Source organism: Cavia porcellus, unplaced genomic scaffold, assembly GCF_034190915.1.
Source record: "Cavia porcellus strain 051 isolate PalLab524CR breed Dunkin Hartley unplaced genomic scaffold, mCavPor4.1 scaffold_25, whole genome shotgun sequence".
Taxonomy (NCBI): domain Eukaryota; kingdom Metazoa; phylum Chordata; class Mammalia; order Rodentia; family Caviidae; genus Cavia; species Cavia porcellus.
Genome location: NW_026947508.1, coordinates 35,587,134 through 35,605,936, shown reverse-complemented (window position 1 = coordinate 35,605,936; position 18,803 = coordinate 35,587,134). Strand labels below are relative to the sequence as shown.

General features: G+C 35.1%; 1 protein-coding gene and 1 pseudogene across 1 annotated transcript in view; both read right to left on the bottom strand.

Moving 5' to 3' along the window:
* Positions 1 to 18,803, bottom strand: part of Zswim5 (zinc finger SWIM-type containing 5) — a 180,916-nt gene that overhangs the window by 63,175 nt on the left and 98,938 nt on the right. The window lies entirely within an intron of this gene.
* The window catches only part of LOC100724144 (small ribosomal subunit protein eS1-like), a 44,969-nt pseudogene continuing 29,906 nt past the window's right edge, over positions 3,741 to 18,803 (bottom strand).

Below are 18,803 nucleotides of genomic sequence, written 5' to 3'. Positions count from 1 at the left end.
ATTAATCTGTATAGCAGTTTTGGAAGTGTAGCCATTTTCACAATGTTGGTTCTATCCAAGAGCAAGGGATATCTTTCCATTTTCTGGTAACATCTTTGATCTGTTTTTTAGAGTGCTATAATTTTCAATGTACAGATCTTTGATTTTCTTTGATAGATTGATTCCTAAGTATTTCATTTTTTTGGATACTATTGTAAAGAGTGTTACTTCCCTAACTTCTTTCTCAGTGAGTTGGTTTTTGTACAAGAATATTACTGATTTTTGAGTGTTGACTTTGTATCCAGCTATGCTGCTGAATTTGCTTAACTCTAGTGACCTTTTGGTAGAATTTTTGGAGTCTTCTATGTAGAGTATCATGTCATCTGCTAAAAATGGTAATTTAACTTCTTTTCCTATCCTTAATTCCTTTTATTTTTTTCTCTTGTATAATTGCTCTTACATTTCCAGAACTATATTGAATAGGAGTGGTGATAGTGGACATCTTTGTCTTGTTACTGATTTTAGAGTGAAAGTTTTCAGTTTTTTTCTGTTTAGTATGATGTTGGCTGTTGGTTTGTCATAGACGGCTTTTACCAGATTGAGGTAGAGAAGCTACCTCCTGTGATAAAATTAGTATGGGGCTGGCAACCATCTATTCTGATTTTCTGTAGGATTTTTATCATGAATGAGTGTTGGATTTTATTATAAGTTTTTTCTGCATCCATTGAGATGATCATGTGATTTTTGTCTTTGGCTCTGTTGATATACTGTATTATGTTTATTGATTTGCATATGTTGAGCCATCCTTGCATTCCTGGGCTGAATCCCACTTGATTATGGTGTATAATCTTAATGATCTGCTGTATTCTGTTTGGCCAGTATGATATTGAGAGATTTTGTGTCTATGGTCATTAGGGAGATTGGCCTGTAGTTCTCTTTTTTTGATTGGGTCTTTCTCTGGTTTTAGTATCAGGGTAATTCTTCCCTTCAGGAATGAGTTAGAGAGTATTTGCTTCCCTTTCAATTTCATTGAAGAGGTTGAGGAGTATTAGTTATAAATCTTCTCTACGATTCTTATAGAATTAATCAGTGAACTCATCAGGACCTTGGCTTTTTGTTTTTATTTCAATTTCACTGATGGATATTGAGTTATTCAGAATTTTTATATCTTCTTTATTCAGCTTTGGTAATTCATATGTTTTTAGGAATCTGTCCATTTCTTCTGTTTTCCATCCTATGAGAGTAAAGATTTTCAAGTAGGTGTAGATGATCTGAATTTCCACAGAATCTGTAGTGATTTCACCCTTTTCATTCCTTATTGCATGAATTTGCATTTTTTCTTTCCTTTTTGATAAGGTTGGCTAAGGGTTTATCATTTTTATTTATTCTTTCAAACATCTATTTCTTTAGCTTGGTATGGTGGCACCTACCTGTAATCCCAGCACTCAAGAGGTTGAGGCAGGAGGATTGTTGCACATTCAAGACCAGTGTGGGCTACAAAATGAACTCAACTGAACTGAACTGCATAGCAAGAGCCTGTCTTAAAAAGATTTAAAAAAATAAAAGAACCAACTCTTTGATTCATTAATTCTTTGTATTGTTTTCTTAGTCTCAATTGCATTAATTTTTGCTTTGATTTTTATAATTTTCTCCCTTCCATGGGCTTTGGGCTGACTTGCTCTTCTTTTTTGAGAAGCTTGAAGTGTAACATTAGGTTATTTATGCTTGTTACGTTTTTCTGATGTGGGAATTCACTGCTATAAATTTCCGTTAGGACTGCTTCCATTTTGTCTGACCTTTCTAGTATGTTGTGTCTGCATTTTCATTTAATCATAGATATTTTTAATGTCTTCCTTGATTTCATCTGTGACTCATTTCTTGTTCAGGAGGGTTTTTTTTCTTTTCTTCTTCTTTTTTTTTTTTTGGTACCAGGGATTGAACTCATGACCTCGTGCTGGTGCTGCTGAACTATTTGTCCAGCCCTGTAATTTACTTTCTATGGGTTTATGGAGTTTTTGTGATTTTTTTTTGCCATTAATTTTCAATTTCATTGTACTATGGTCAGAAAATATGCATGGGAGAATTTGAATTCTTTTGCATTTGCCTAAGCATGTTCTATGGGCTAGTATATGGTCTATTTTGGAGAATGTCCCATGTGCAGCTGAGAAGAATGTATTCGTATGTTGTTGAGTGGAACACTCCGTAAATGTCTGATAACCACTGGTTCATAGGTTTGATTCAGATCTGATAATTCTTTGCTAATTTTTTTATCTGCTTGATCTATTTGTAACAGTGGGGTATTAAGGTTCTCTGTTGTAATTGTAATATTGCTCATTTGATTTTTCATGTCTATTAATATTTATCTCATATAGTTGGGTGCTCCAATATTTGGTGCATATATACTTATGACTATTATCGTTTCTTCTCAAAATTTTGTCCTAACAAGTATATGATGACCCTCTTTATCTCTTTTTGATCATTCTTGGTTTGAAGTTCACATTATCTGCAAGGAGAATAGCTACCCCTGCTTTTACCTGGGTTCCTTTTGCATGGAGTATTGTTTTCTTCTGACTTTCAGCCTATGTATTTCTTTTTTGAGTTAAATGTGTTCCTTTTATAGCAGATTGTTGGAGTTTGTTTCTTGATCCACTCTGCCCATCTGTTTCTTTTGATTGGTAAATTGGGGCCATTTACAATGATTATAACTGGTATGTATTGGCTTGTCTTTGTTATTTTCCTGCTGTTGGTTCCCTACGTTTTTCCTCTGTTTAATTGCTTGTCCTGCGTGGTGGTTTCTTTCTATCGTTGTTCTTGGAATTCTGGTCATTTTTATCTCTGTCTAGAAAATCTTTTACTTTGTAGTGTTCATTGGTTCATGAATTTCTTCAGTTTTTCTTTAACATGGAAGCATTTTATTATTCTTATTTATTATTCTTATTATTTTGGTACTGGGGATAGAATTCACAACCTCATGCTTACTAGGCAAGCACTTAAGCCACTGAGCTAAATCCCCAGCCCTGTCATGGAAGTATTTTATATCTCAATTTTTTTTGTCTTCTTGAAACAGGGTAGTTTGGCCTTTCCCTAGGCAGTTTGGCCTTAAGCTCACTTTGTAGCCTAACCTGGTCTTGAACTGGCAAGGATCCTTCTCCCTCAGCCTCCAGAGTGCTGGGATTATAGGCGTGTGCCACCACACCTGGTTGTATCTCAAGTTTGAATGGTAGTTTTGCAAGGTACATCAATCTGGGTTGGAAGTTGTTTTCTTTCAAGACTTGGAATACTTCACTCCAAGCTCTTCTTGACTTGAGGATTTGTGTTAGAAGTCGCTGTGATTCTGATTGATTTTCCTTTGTAGGTGACCTGTTTCTTTTCTCTATCAGCCTTTAATATTCTGTTCTTATGTTGAATTTCTGAGATTTTGATTATTGTATGTCTGGGTGTAGATTTATTTTGATTATGGCTAGTTGTAAATCTATATGCCTCGCATATCTGTATGGCAGGTCCTTTTCCCATGTTTTGGAAGTTTTCTGCTATTACTTCTGTAAATAGTCTTTTTATGTCATTTGTGTTGGTTTCTGCTGACATCTATCTTTCTTAAATTACTTATCTTTGAATCATCTTGCAGCCAATGAATTGTTATTTCCTGCTTCCTTATTATTTTTAAGAAATCTCTTTCATAGTCACTAGCTGTGATCACATCCTTAAGGTCTGAAAGTCTATCTTTAGTTTCATTTAATTGGTATTTCCAGGTCAATGGAATATTTAATTTCCTGTATATCTCTTTGAATCTGTTTGATGCATTCTATTTCTTTCTTTCTTTTTTTTTTTTAATCATTACCGGGGATTTTATTTCTTTCCTACACTGATCATTCAGTTTCCATCCTCATCCTATCATTATCTATCTTTTTATGTGTATTCTAGATGTGCTCAGCAATTCTTTTATAAATGTTATTTCTTTTTTTTTAATCTGAAAGGTTATTTCTAATCTGATTTCCCCTATAGCCTCATGGATTTTTTTTTTTTCTTTTTCAGACAGGATCTCACTATGTAGTTCAAACTGGCCCTGAGCTCACTTTGTAGCCCAGGCTGGTTTCGAACTCACAACAATCTTTCTGCCTTAGTATTCTGAGTATTTCTTTATTTGGTTGCTGTCATTTCAGAAATGTCAGATGTGTGTCTTTCATTTCCCACTATCTCATTGTCCCCTGGACGTGTTCTGGGTGTGCCAGAAGTATGAGGTTGCATTTTGCTCCTGTGTCTTATCATTTTCTATTTCAAAAGTTTTCTATTGCTCTTGGTATTCCGGTCATTTTTATCTTTTTATTCTTGTAAGTTTCTGTAGTAGATAGCTGTATCATTATTATCAAGGCTTCTCTAGGTAAGGTTTGTTCTTTGGGGATATCTTCTGTGTGTAGGAGTTCTTGGTTTGTGTCTGTCCAAAGATCAACCTGTTGGTTCATCTTTGGTTCACATTGCTACTGTTTCTGACAATTTCATGCCACTAGTCCCACTTGTCCATTTTGTGCACCCTGGCAGGGGTCCCTGCTGTGTGGCTGACATTCCACTGGCCTCTGGGACTTTCTGCAGTGCTTTTCATCTGGACCCTGGTAGCTGCAATAAGAGGGGCCAGGGTCTCCTAATTATGCTTTTAATGTATTATCACAAGTCTATAAATTTAATAGTTGGTATGATGGTTTACTTTATGTATTATTTGACTAGGCTATAGTTCCCAATTAATTAATCAAAACTATTCTATTTGGTGACATGCAGGTATGTTATAAAGTTAAGTACGTCTGTGAAGGAGATTTTTTTTTTTTTTGGTACCAGGGAATTGACCTTGTGCTTGCTAGGCAGGTGCTGTGCCACTGAGCTATATCTCTGGCCCTGTGAAGGTGATTTGAATAACTAAAGAAGAGATTATCCTCACCAATGGATTGAGCCTCATTCAATTAAGTAAAAATCCTTATAAACAAAACTGAAGTTTCTGTGAGAAAGAAGAAATTCTTTCATAAGACTGCAGCATCAGATCCTGCCAGTGTATACATTCTGACTTACTGGCTCCCATAAACACACAGGCCAATTCTTTTAAATAAATATAATCATTCTCATTCCCATTCATACTATCACTTCCCCATCTCTATATATTTCCTACTGGATCTGTTTCTCTGAAAAATTTTGATATTATTCTTCTTCCCACTTTATGTATGGTGAAATAGAAGAACAAAAAAGTTTCACTTGCTCAAAACCACTCTGCTGCATTATGGTAACCATTGTTGATCACCTTGTATTATGTTTTCACATTATCTATTATGTCCACCCTTTTGACTTGACCGATTCTGTTATGTCACATTTGGTTTTACTCTCTTCCAAAAAAGTAATAAGAACCGTGAGAGCAATGAAACCCAAAATGTGTAATAGTCATTGTACAAAAGAGAGGAAAAGAAAGTGCTCTAAACTATATAACTGCATGTATATTTAAGTGTATAAGATAGAATATGATATCACAGAGTTTTATTGGATCATTGAACAGAACTGTTTGCAGTATCACTGATGGAATGTCCACTTTACAAGCTTTAATTTTGTGACTTGAACAATTATTTCTAAGATGACAGTATGTAATCCATTAACTAGTGATTTCCTACTGTTCATTTTTTTCTGCAAATCTGTATAACTTGTACCCTTTCTCTGCTTTTTTTTTTCTTTTCTCCTTAAATAAAATTAAAAAAAAAAAAAAAAACCACTCTGCTAGAAAAAGGCAAAACCAGGTTTCACATCCAGGCAGTCTGGCGCTAAAGCCAGATTTTGTGGGGGGTGGGTACCAGGGATTGAACTGATGACCTCATGCTTGCCAGGCAGGCGCTTGAGACACTGAGCTAAATTCCTTTTTAATGATTATATATCATACTACCTTCATAGAATATTGTTTGGTAATCAATGCCACATTTGAGCACTTGAATTATAATAACAGTACAACTGTTATAACAGTATAGCTGAAGTATAATAACAATACAACTAGGAATATTAGAAAATAACAGGTTTACAAAAATTCTAAAATTTCAGTTTTTATAGCATTGGCAGTGGTTTTAACTTTCTAAGTTAAGCTAGAACTGGACCAAAATGTCAAGTACCAGTTTAGATTTCCAGATCTTTCCTCAGTTAAGTCAATGTTAAAACAAGTGAGGAATCTTCTGCAAACATTTTTTTAAAGCTAATCATACATGGACATTCTTGAGGCTTTGGCTAAGCCTCATGATGTTCAGAACATGTTCATTTAAGCCGGGCAAATGTTTGGGCTTCATCAGCCCAACATTAGTAGTTCAGGTTCCACATTTAGACTAATCTAAAAGGCAAAAGTCTGTGTGGCTGTGTGGAAATTTCCTTGGGGAGAGTTCCTTTTTTTTCTTTTCATATTTTTTGGAATGTAAACTGAAAGTTAGTTTTAAATATTTGCGCTGTTTTGCTTACTGTAACCTAGGAATGTTTTTTTAAAAGTGCAATTACTCCTGAGAATAAAGCTACATAGAATAGGTTCAATGTAGTGTTTCTTTGTCATTGTGAACCTAACTGCCATAAAACATGTCCATCAATAATCTAGTAATTTAAAAAAATATGTAGAAGCCTGACTTAAAAATCTTTGAATCTAAAATGTACTTACTAAATGCCCACTGTGTTCTGACTTTTTAAAACCACTTACACAAAAATATAGAGAAAGCAGTATAGCTAGTCCCTATGTGATATGGCTTGTATCTGTCTACATGCTACCCCCAAATCCCATGCACTTACAGGTGGGGCTTTTGGAAAGTGACTGGATCATGGATGTGATACTGGATTAGGCCATGGCTGGTTTAGCACAGTTCTGGGTTTTAAATTTAAATGATAAATTTAAAAAAGAAAGAAGACCCACGCTGGGTGTGGATGGCACCAAGTAATAGGTTTGTAGCCTGAATGGAATAAAATGAGAAAGAAAAAAGGAAGGCTTGTTGCTTCTTGCTTACTATTCCATAAACTGTTTCTCCTCTGTCATGTCACCCTGCCTTGGATCCAGCTAACTATGGACTGAAACATCTACAAATATGTACTAAAATAAACCTTGCATTCTTTAACTTGTGGATATTTGGCATTTTGTCCCTACAACATGAAACCATGTATTCATCACTCAGCTTCAATGATTATCAAAAGAAAAAAATTTATTTAATCTTTAACCTTTTCTCAATTTCCAATCTCAATATAATCCAAATTTTTATACATATATATTTGTCTTTTTTCTTTTTTTATCAGTACCAGGGATTGAACTCATGACCACACACTTGCAAGGCAGGCGCTTATGCCACTGAGCTAAATCCCCAGCTCTCCATGGATTCTATTAAAGCAAATATCAGGAATGTGTCATTGGTAAACCTTTTGTGTGCATTTCCAAAAGAGGAATTTAAAATTTGTAATAATTCCTTAGCATCAAATATTCAGTATTAAGATTTCCACATCTGATCTTTAAAATAAAAGAGGGAAATAAACAACAGGATGCGAACAAAAAAAATTTGTTTTTTTTTTTTTTGGTCTTTTTGAGACTCACTAATGCAGTTCAGGCTGGACTTGAGCTCACTTTGTAGCCCAGGCTGGTCTCTAATTTACAGTAATCCTCCTGTCCCAGCCTCCTGAGTGCTGGGGTTATAGATGTGTGCCACCACACCCAGCTCAAAATTTATATATCTCTTAAAATATAAATTCCTTTTCCCACATGCCAATTACTTATTGAAAAATAATTAGCCGCAGACACTTAAGTTTAGGTTTTTTTGTTGAAACCATTCATAAATTATTTTATGTACTTTCTATTGATTAAAACAAGAGGCATATGACACCTAATCTCTTTTTGTGTGGTTAGGAATAATTAGTGCACCCTAATGTTGTTGGCTTGATTTATACATTACAAAGTTCTTTGGTAGCTTTTCACATAATGGTGTTAACAATTAGAAAGGACCATGACCTCAATCTATTATTTCATCAGTTTTTTTCCCCTTTTCATTTTCTTTGGCTCTTATACTTCTGTAAAATACAAGGGGGGGGGTCATATAAAGTATCTGTTATGGTTTGTGTCTAGGTATCTCCCCAAAGTCTCACGTGGTCAGAATTTTTCCGAGGTTTCTAAATCTAGAGTGTGTGATTGATTTGTAATGCAATGCTGGGATTTAAGGTGCTGGGATTAAGGGTGGGTGATTGCTGATCAATCTAATTGGACTGGCAGCACCCAGATGCTAGTGGATACCATAAAAAGGAAAGAGGCTTATCTCTCTTGTGCTCTTTTGTTGCTTTTGCTGTCTTCCACCACCATGAACGTTGCCCTCTGCCTTTCAGCAAGCCACTTATGAACTATAACTTCTACAAACCATGAGCTAAATAAACCTTTCCCCCTTTAACTTTGAGTGTCTTGTATTTTGTCTCAGCAAGGAGAAAAGTAACAAAGTTATGTAATTCAGTAACTGGAACATGTTGCTTAAGTCATGCAAAAACCACTTTATAGACAAGGTTTTACTAAATACAGTAAGTCCCCAGTTTATGGATGAGTTCCACTCAAGGAGAACATTCCTAAATTGGATTCATTTGTAAGTCCAAAGTAGTTGAACCTTATACACCTTTGACATAAATATGTAATGTGCATTGCTTTGTGCTTCTCAGCATTCTCCTCCATAGCAATACTGATTTGCCTCTTACTTCTGGACCTCTTGGGCTGTGATGGAGTTCTGCATGCTGTACATTATTGCACTACGCAGTAAGCACACAGCAGCACAACCTCAACAATGTCTAGCAGACATGTGAGCTATTTCCACAATTTTTTACACCTACAAATGTTTGTAATGTAGGGTATATTTGTACCTGTGAAAAGTCGCCAACTTGAATGTTCCTAAGTTGGAAATGTACTGTCTTTACTTTGCAATCATTCTTTACTCACCTATGTCTAAAATAAAAAACATAAAACAAAACACCCCTCTACATATATTGTAAAAACATTCCTACCTACCATATTCAAATACATAAGAACTACAGTGTAAGCTCTTTTACCTAAAGAATGGGTAAAAAATTTTTTACTAGCTATTCCTTGGACAGAGGGTTAATATCTGGAACATGTAAAAAACTCTAAATGTAGACCCCACAAAAAAATCCAATCAAAAAATGGGCAACTGAAATGAATAGACACTTCTCAGAAGAAGTAGAAATGGCTTAATAAATACATGAAAAAAATGACACCTTTGATCATTACAGAAATGCAAATTAAAACAACACTGATTTTCCATCTTAGAAAGAATGCTATCATCAAGAAATCCAATAATAACAAATGCTAGAGGCTCCAGGGGAGAAAAGGAACTCTTCTACATTGTTGGTGGAAAGGTAAACTAGTACAACCATTATGGAAATCAGTATGGAGACTTCACAAGTAACTAAAACTAGGTATTTCATTTGACTCAGTCATTTCCCTTCTAGGTATCTTTCTGAAACAGTTAAAGACATTGTATTACAGTGATATATGCATACTTATGTTTATAGCAGCACAATTCATAATAGCTAAATCTTGGAAACACCCCTTGGTTCATCAACAGATGAGAAAAAAAAAGAAAACATGATATTTATATACACTGGAGTACTACTCTGCCATAAGAAGGATAAGTTGAGTCATTTGTAGGAAAATGGATGTACTTTGAGATTATAATGTTACATGAAATAAATCAGACACACAAACTTAAATATCACATGGTTAAAGAACAAAATAAAAGATAGTAGAAAATAAAGAGATATATCTTCTATAAAAAGGGAAGGGACTGTATTTGTTACTTTTCTCATTGCTGAAACAAAATACCTGACATCTACTCCTAAAGGAGGAAAGGTTTATTTACCTCAGTTTATAGAGATTTCAGTATAAAGTCCACTGGCTCCAAGGCAAGGTAGCACATGGCAGAGGGGCAACACTTCATAGTGACAGAAGACAGCAAAAACAAGAGCAAAAAGAGGTAATGGGGAACAGCAAGCCTCTTTCCTCCCTTACACTGTATGTAGGCTACCCACCCCAGGGGAGGTGTAGCACTCACACCCATAATCTCAGCACTGGACCAATCACAAATTCTAGAAGCCCACTCCACTGACTGAATGAGGCTTTGGGGGGATATCTAGACATAAAGTGACCAGAAGATGGAGGAAGGAGAGAAGGGAGAGAAAGCAGATGAAAAAAGTATCAAGATGTGCCAAGTCCCTACAAAGAAGGTAATCACTATATACTACAAACATATACTAATAAAAAAATTTGAACAAAAGTCTGTTTTACTAGTTCTAGATTTTGAAATGATTAGGGTAATCGATTTGAGGGAGAGGGAATAGGCAGGTGTAAAAGGAAAGAATATATAATGTTTGCTCCACTTGTAACTCTAGCAGGCCATGAAGTTCAATATCAATATTTTCTTCCTTCTTACAGGCTGATTTTGCTACAAAGGGATGAGCCTGTTTTTTTAAGAAAACAGGCAGTTAAGCAGCCATTCTTCTTGTGGCCCTTCATACACAGTTAAAAGAAAGAGAAGCTCTGAGCAGGTCCTCAATAAAGCACTGAATACGTTCAAGGAGTTTCTGTTTAGTTTTACAAACAGTATATTATCCTCTTCCCCACTTAACTCAAAAACCAAGCATTGCTATGAGAAAAAGATGCTTTATTTCACTCAACTTTCCATTCTGTGGTTTAGAAAACTTCCTTATCTAACTTCTTCATTGTATAGAAATGTAAGAATAAAATAATACCATAGCCTCTTCTCTATTATATATTACAATGACTTTGAAAGGGCCTGTCAGAAAATTGCAGGCCTTAAATACCTGCTATGCTGTGAGTCCCTACCAGCATGACATCTTATAAATGTGTCATGCTTTCTTTGCCTTCAACATGCTTCTAGTGCACTTAAGCAAGATTTTAAAAATGTGCTAAGCCAGGTGCAGTGGTGCATGCCTGTAATTCTAGCTATTTGGAAGGATCACACATTTGAACCTAGCCTGAGTAATTTAATAAGATACTGTCTCAGAGGAAGGAAAAAACATGCCAGAATGACCACTCTGTTGTGGCCTCTTAACAACCAAGCAGTTTGCACTTGCTAAAACTTATCATGCTTAAATAAGCACAAATAGCTCTGAGAACATCAAGATCAGAAATAAATTGTTAAAAATTCATGAATGGCTCATGGTTTAAAAGTTTTGATTCTCTTGCCTTCTAGAATGAATGAAAGTCTGAGAGGCAATTCAAATTAACAGAAATTGTTAATTTAACAATTCTGTTTCCCAGCATTCAAGCTAGGGAATCTAGGGTATGAACTGAACTGAATTTAACCTTGGATTAAACAGAAAGTACCAAGGACCATTCTTCCACTTGGACATACATACATATAAATGTATTATGGCTTATATCTAAATGTTCTCCCAAAGCCTCATGCAATCACAGGTATAGCTTTTCAAAATTGGTGGGATCTAGAGTGTGTGATGCCGAGATTAAGAATGTGTGATTAGCAAATCAACTCACTAATTGGTTTGGCATAGTTCTGGGTAGGATTAAAAGTGTCCCACCCTGCTGTAAGTGGAAACAATATAAAGGAACAGAAAGAGTCTGTTGCTTGCTTGCTGCTTGCTGCCTGCTGCTTGCCCTTCTTTGGCCATACATTGTTTCTCTTCTGCAATGTCTCTCTGCCAGCTAACTATGAACTGAAAGCTTTACAAACTATTTGTCTCAGCCACAAGAAAAACAGCTGAGACAATGGATTATAATATACATTATATATATATATATATAATTAAGTGGGTATATAATTTGTTTTCCAAATAAGGAAATCCTACATTCTTTATGACTTAGGTCAAATATTATTTTCCTATGAAATTATTCAATACCTCAGTTATTGAATCATAAGTGAAGAAGTTTTAATATTTATGCCTATAGAGTTTATATTTTAGTTTACAAGAGAGATATTTTGGCCAGAATCAAATAGTAAAGAACCCAAGAGATAATCATTTCCTAGGTGAGGAAGCAGCTCAGAATAAAACTATATGATTTGCCCCAATTTTATTGCACAATTATATTCATAAGAAAAGATATTAAAATGAACATAATTTCACATTCTAAAACATTTAGGGCTTTAAAAACTTGAAAAGGATGGGCACTGTGGTGCACACATGTAATTCCAACACTCAAGAGTCTGAGGCAAGAGGACTGGTACGAGTTTGAAGCCACCTTGGGCTACGTAGTGAGTTAAAGGCCAATCTAAACCACATAATGAGCCCCTGTCTCAAAAAAAAAAAAAATTAAATTAAGAACCAAAACAAAATAAAACAAATATTTAGGAAAAAAAAGAATCTACAATGCTTCTTTCAAAACAATAAACTTCGTGAATAAAGCCAATTACTTCTTTCAAAAGACAATAAATTTTTAATCAGTAATCTTTTTGAGCATTTATCATGGTTTAGGTACTTTTAAATTATTTTATATGCATTGTATCATTTATTTTTTTATTTTAAAGAGAATAAAACTAAACAGAACAAAACAGAACAAAGCAGATCAGAAGAAAACAATGTAACATTTCAAAAGAAGACAACAGGAGATCTACAGTGGCTACAAAATGTCTCGTTTTCTTCTAAATAGTTGTCCATATCTTCCACACAATGAATTCATACAAAATAGTATTAAACCGATCAGAACAGAGTGATAAAGGCATTACAGGCCTTCAAAACCAGACAATGGGAAAGTCGACAATGGCTGCCCTAAAGAATTAAAAAATTAGTGGATTTCACAGCATGACAATACGGAATCAGCAATGGATACCATTGCTTTTCTTTAAAGTCGCTGTTCATTTACCATGCATAATATAATCGATTCTCATAAACTGTTTAGGAGAAGTTCTACACATGTATAAGCCTCTACATGTATACCTATCCTTTCTGTATTAGAGGAAAAAACAAAATAAGATTGCATTGTGTCATTTAATATTCCCCGTAAGACTTGGTGTTTAATACTATTATTTTCTCCATTTTTATTGGTAAAGAACTGGAGCAGAGTTTGGATTTGAATCTGGAAGTCTGGCTTTAGAGTTTAAATTCCTAACAACCACATGTTATTCCACTATAATAGTAACGTCATCTTCCCACATTAGAAAGCAGGCCAGGTATGGTGGCTCATGCCTATAATACCAGCACTCAGGAGACTGAGGCAGGAGGATCACTACCTGAACTATATAGTGAGACCCTGAATCAAAAAACAAACAATGAAGAAAAATGATATTTAGTACTGCTTAATTTTTAAAATTAAGAAATCATTAAATCATACTAATTTAATTCTAATTTTTGTTGACACATAGCCGGCTATTATGATATTTCCACAATTACAACTAATAGAAAAGTGAAATCCTAAACCAAACAAATGGCAGAAAATATGCAATATGCAATTCCCCTGGTAAGATTCAATTTTGCCACCAACAGGCACATTATTTATTGAGATTACAGAAAGTTTGAAGAGACAAAACCCAGAAACATGTTAATCTTTTTCTTTTTTTACAAAATCTTAAATCAAGTTTTATTCATTCCACTAATCATTATTTAGAATTTACTATGTATATGTTAGTTCTCAAGGATCTAATGATTCCTAATTTCCTGGCATTCATATTTTATAGATAAGATATTAAACAACAAATTACACAAATAATTTTCAATTCTAATTATGGTAAGTACTATGGAAAAGTAGAGAATGGTACGTTAGTAAACAATAGGAGGTACTTGATTTGGTTTAGGAAAAAAAGTTCCGAGCAGAACTTCAGCTTCTCTTGTTCTGCATCCCGGATGTCACTAAGTCTTATGGATCCTGCCTCCTAAGTATCTCTCCATTCAAGCCTCTTCCCTTAACGTCTCTACCACTGCTTCAATCCAAGATCGTAATAATCTCTTGACTGGATTAACCTTCCTGCTTCCAAATCTTACTCTATCTTCTATAAAGTGAACAGAATATTTCAGGAAGGGAAATAAAAGTGTATTATTCCTATAACATTATTTATCTTGTGTTTCTTTTTTAAAATTTTATTTTAAAGATAATACAACCCAATGAAATAAAACAGAATAAAGCCAATCAAAAACAAAGCAATGAAAGTAGTACAGAACTTCAAAGCAGGATCATCTTATATTTCTGATACACAGAGTCTGGCAGAGAATAAACATTTGTAAAGATGTATGCTAAACTGAATTACTTAAAATGACTCAATGGCTTCTGATTAGAGCATAAAGTTCAAGTTTTTTATGATGTGGATCTCTGTGTCTTCAAAGTTGCTCATTACTACTTAACACTCTAAACTGCTTGCAGATTTGTTATACGGTGTGTTTTCTCAATTTTCTTAGCCTTTATATCTTTGTATGTGAAGTTCTTAATACCAGGCATGACATTTTCACCTCCTTCTATTCTTAATTCTGAACTTGAATGTTACCTATACTGAGATGTCTTCCCTATCTCTTTGGACAACTAGCTAAATATTTCTTCCTGAGCTTTCATTATTCATTAGCAAAACCTCTATTAGAGTACTTGACTATCAGTGTAATTAATATTTGCATGTTTGTCTCTTCCTTATATTACGAACTCCTTAAAGCAAGGGTTATATCTTTTTCATATCTACATTTTCATCAGGTATAGTGTAAGGGCTTAGCAAGTGTCTTTTTATGGATGAATGAATAAACGAACAATGAACTGGATCTTTTACACATTCATATTTCTAATTCACAAAGAAGTAAGCATGTTTACAAAATTCCTGATTTTGTGATTAAAATAAAATAATTAAACAATTTTATTGGGATGGTGAGCAAGCAATAATTTATGTATGATTATAATACTGATGTGCTGAAACTTTTATATATTTACATCTCAGATGAACAGCTGTTGTAAGTCTGTGAATTTTTATAAACTTTTAAAAAACGTAAGCATTTCATTAGCCAACATTTATTGGATACTTAGTACAACCCAGTGTTTTAACACTGTCAATGTATTAAGTTCTCACAATAACCCTAGAAATAACTGTTACTCTCTTTCTTTTACAGATAAGGAAATCTAGGCTCACAGATAAAGGAACTTGTCTAAGATCACACAACTTGCAAATCAGAGTTAGGATTTGATCACAGATAGTGTGGCTCCACTACTACTATGACATAGTGGGTATGACATAAGTTAGTTTAAATTATGCATGCAAAACTTTATAAAGGTAATTAGCAAGCACAATTCTACAGAGTCCTGCATTAATGATGTCAGTAAACTCTGACATCTGCCTTGTTTCCTGGGCAATAGTTCAAGGCAATTACAAGTTACAAGTGTTTTGTGATGTACTCTAAGTTGGAATAAAGATGGGCTCATGAACTCATCTATGCAAGACAATGTCTTACCATAGTAAGTGAATCATCTGCTTAAAGTTCTAAAGGAAAGCACTTCTCAGTACAGCCTTCTGACACCATTCAAAGTCTTTTGTGTTTCTGAGCGCAAGAAAAGCCCTAGCAAAGCCTGGGCAATTAAAACCACTTTGCTCATTGCTCTTTTGATTCACCGGGCCTCTGGGCAGGTGCTAATGCGTGAAAATGAATGTCATTTTTGTCAATGGCAGGGAAAAAGAGATTTGTAGCTTAAAAAATGCGTATTTTTTCTTATAATTAGTTTAAATATGACACATACTCATATGTGTCATATATAAACTAAATAACTCCTTTGACTTTTAATCAAAAAGCAGAGTAAATTAGACCTTTCTGCTTTAATTCCTGACTCTGGAGGGTCACAGCAATATATCAGCAAAAAATAAAGCAGTGTTTCTTTCCCTTCTGACACCTAGTAAAACAGTAGCCAAGATTAGGCTTAAAACTAAGCATAACATCTACAGAATAACTAATTTCCATTCCAGAAAGCTTTACTCAAAGGCTGGGTAGCTAATGCCTAAACAAGTGCAGTGGAATGGCTCTATAGATTAATACATGGCACAAAGAGATCAGGAATCAGAAATGCTGAGTTGTAATTCCAATATCCCTCGATACCTCTTTGTCTCAGTTTCTTAATTATGCAATGGATATAATACTTATATGCCTATCTGATTCATGTAGAAGTAATCTGTAAAGAACACATTTCCCAAAGATATCATTTAATAGTAATCCCAACTAGCCAGGGGCAGAACCCATGTAAGTTCACAAGAAGCAGATGGCGTGTACACACTGTGTGAGGGTGTGAGAGATTGCAAAGTGAGGAGCAGTATTGTTATTCGGGAATACAAATGATGCTGTCCTATTACCCTGAGAGCTACTTGGTTGTTTGTATTAGAGAGGTCACCGTAAGCTTCTATGAGCAGCTGAGTAAGCTTGAGGACCCCTCTTGCAGCCATCTGCTCCCCTCCTAGACTCCTTTAGCAAATCAAGAGGTTTTCCTTGTATTATTCTTTCTCTGAAGAACAGCCACAGCCCTTAACGTCAAGACCAGCTTTAGGAGGCTGGTCTCTGTTCTCTTTGCAAGGAGCTACAGTTAAAAAAGAATAAGCCTTCTAAAGGTCATGATGTATTCATTACTACAGAAATCTTGCATTACCTAGTTTGCCAGTATTCTTTTACTTGAAATTCTGCATGGGAAATTAGGAGCATGTTTTAAAGGATCAAGATTTTTTTCTATTATTTTAGAAATACTTTACATGGAAGAAGGTGAAATGGAAGAATTTATCTGGAAAACTCATCTAAAAATCTATAAAACATCCATAAAACACAATTACTTTAAAAATAATTTCAATTTCCTGGTGCTCACTGTATTGCATAAGATTTATAAAACAAGTTATCTTGTTTACTGGTAAAGATATATTCAGAACTGCCATTCAGATCCTTGCTCTTCAGTTTACCAGTGTAAACACTGTTTGGAACAAAACATACCACACTCCTTAAGCAGTTCTCTGGAGAAACAGTGTACACGTACATAAGCTACATATGTGGCTAAAATGAGTGTTACAGGCCAATACTATCAACTTGGTTCTTAATTCAAATAGAAAAAAGGGCAATTTATAATTGTAAAGTTATTTCAGAAACTATTCTGCTCCATTCAGTAGCCTACATCAATTAGGTACAACACAACACTTTTCAAAAGGTAAAGGATATACATAGCTATTTTTGATCAATCACAACATCGTTATGGATTGAGAAATGGTGGTCAATTTAATGCCAGCTGGATTACATTAGCATGCATTGAGCAAAGATGTTCCACCTGAGGAGGATTGCCAGGATAAATAGGTGGAGAAGAAGGGCGGTGTTGAAGGGTTGAGGCATTAAGGAGGCATTGTGGGTTCCCCTACAAGTTGCTGTCTGAGCTGTTGGTTCTCCTGGAGAAGCTTGGGTCTTCACATCGAGCATTGCTTCCTGGCTCCGGAGGGGAAGACATGTGCTGCTTGGTCTCCAGGATGAAGTCGTCATGCTGCTTCCTGGCACGTACCCGACTGTGCTTGTCGTCTGTTAGAGGAGCTCGCGGGGCTTCCGTGTCGCTGAGGATGGCTGTGGTGCCTTCAGGATAGCCCTGGTCTTTGTTGTGAGTGTGACTTCTCGGCTCCAGCATAGAACCCTCATCCCACTAGCACAGCTCTTTCATCCTGCTGGCATATACTTTCTGGCTTCCACCGCTGACCCTTGGGTCTTCCAGGCACGGACCCGTAAAAGAGACTGGCGTGAATCCTTCTTGTGGGCTCTGGACCTCTAGTTGGACTCGTGGGAGGCATTGTCCTGAGCTCTGGGTTTTTATCTGGACTCATGTGGGACGTTGCAGTGGGGTTTAGACACTTGACTAAATAATCTATGTCTTTAGTGTTGCGGATAGATTTCCTGCATTCTCCTGTGTTAACTTCCGGTGACCATTATAAAAATATTATAAACTCCATGTCCTAATCCTAGTTGTTCTGTGTACAACCCCTGACTACAACGAACACTGATACAAATGTTTGATTTTGAGATTTCAAATAGTATTCAGATGTATTTGAAAGCAATATGAATTACCAAGATAGTTTTCTTTCTTTCTTGCTTGCTTGCTTGCTTGCTTTCTTGCTTTCTTGCTTTCTTGCTTTGTGGTACAGGGATCAAACTCATGATCACACTTGCCAGGTAGGTGTTTATACTGTTGAGCTAAATCCCTGGCAATTGGTATTTTTTTTTCGAAGATACAATTTTTTTTTCTTTCTTTTTTTTGGGGGTAGGGAGTATCAGGGATTGAACTCACGACCTTGCGCTTGCTACACAGGTGCTTATGCTGCTGAGCTAAATCCCCGGTGAAGATACAGTTCTCTAGGAAGAAAATTTCCTGGTTACTTTTCTGAGACTGAGTGTACTGAAACAAATCATACCAATATACTGGAATGATGTTTAAATATGTTTATATTTTATACATGTATATCTATTTTATGCTTTTTATGTTATTTACTTTCATCTTATATTTTATATGCTATATTATACATATATCTGGCATACTACAGTGATCAAAAAATATTGTTAGTGTTCCAACTATAACTCTAGTTGGCTCCCTTATTCCAATATGTAAAGATTTCTTCATTTCAAGAGCCTAAACTCAAATCATATAAAGAAAAAACACAATGCATAAATATCACATGAACTGTAACCAAATTCTTGTAATAATTGAAAGAATAATTTTTAGGCAATCTCACGTCTCATCTTTTCTAAATTCCATGACATTTTATTTGCAACGTGGCATTTTTAATATGGAGATGAATGCATATCCCACATAACATCCTTTATTTAAGGTTTCATACACTAGTAAGAATGCCATTCCTAAC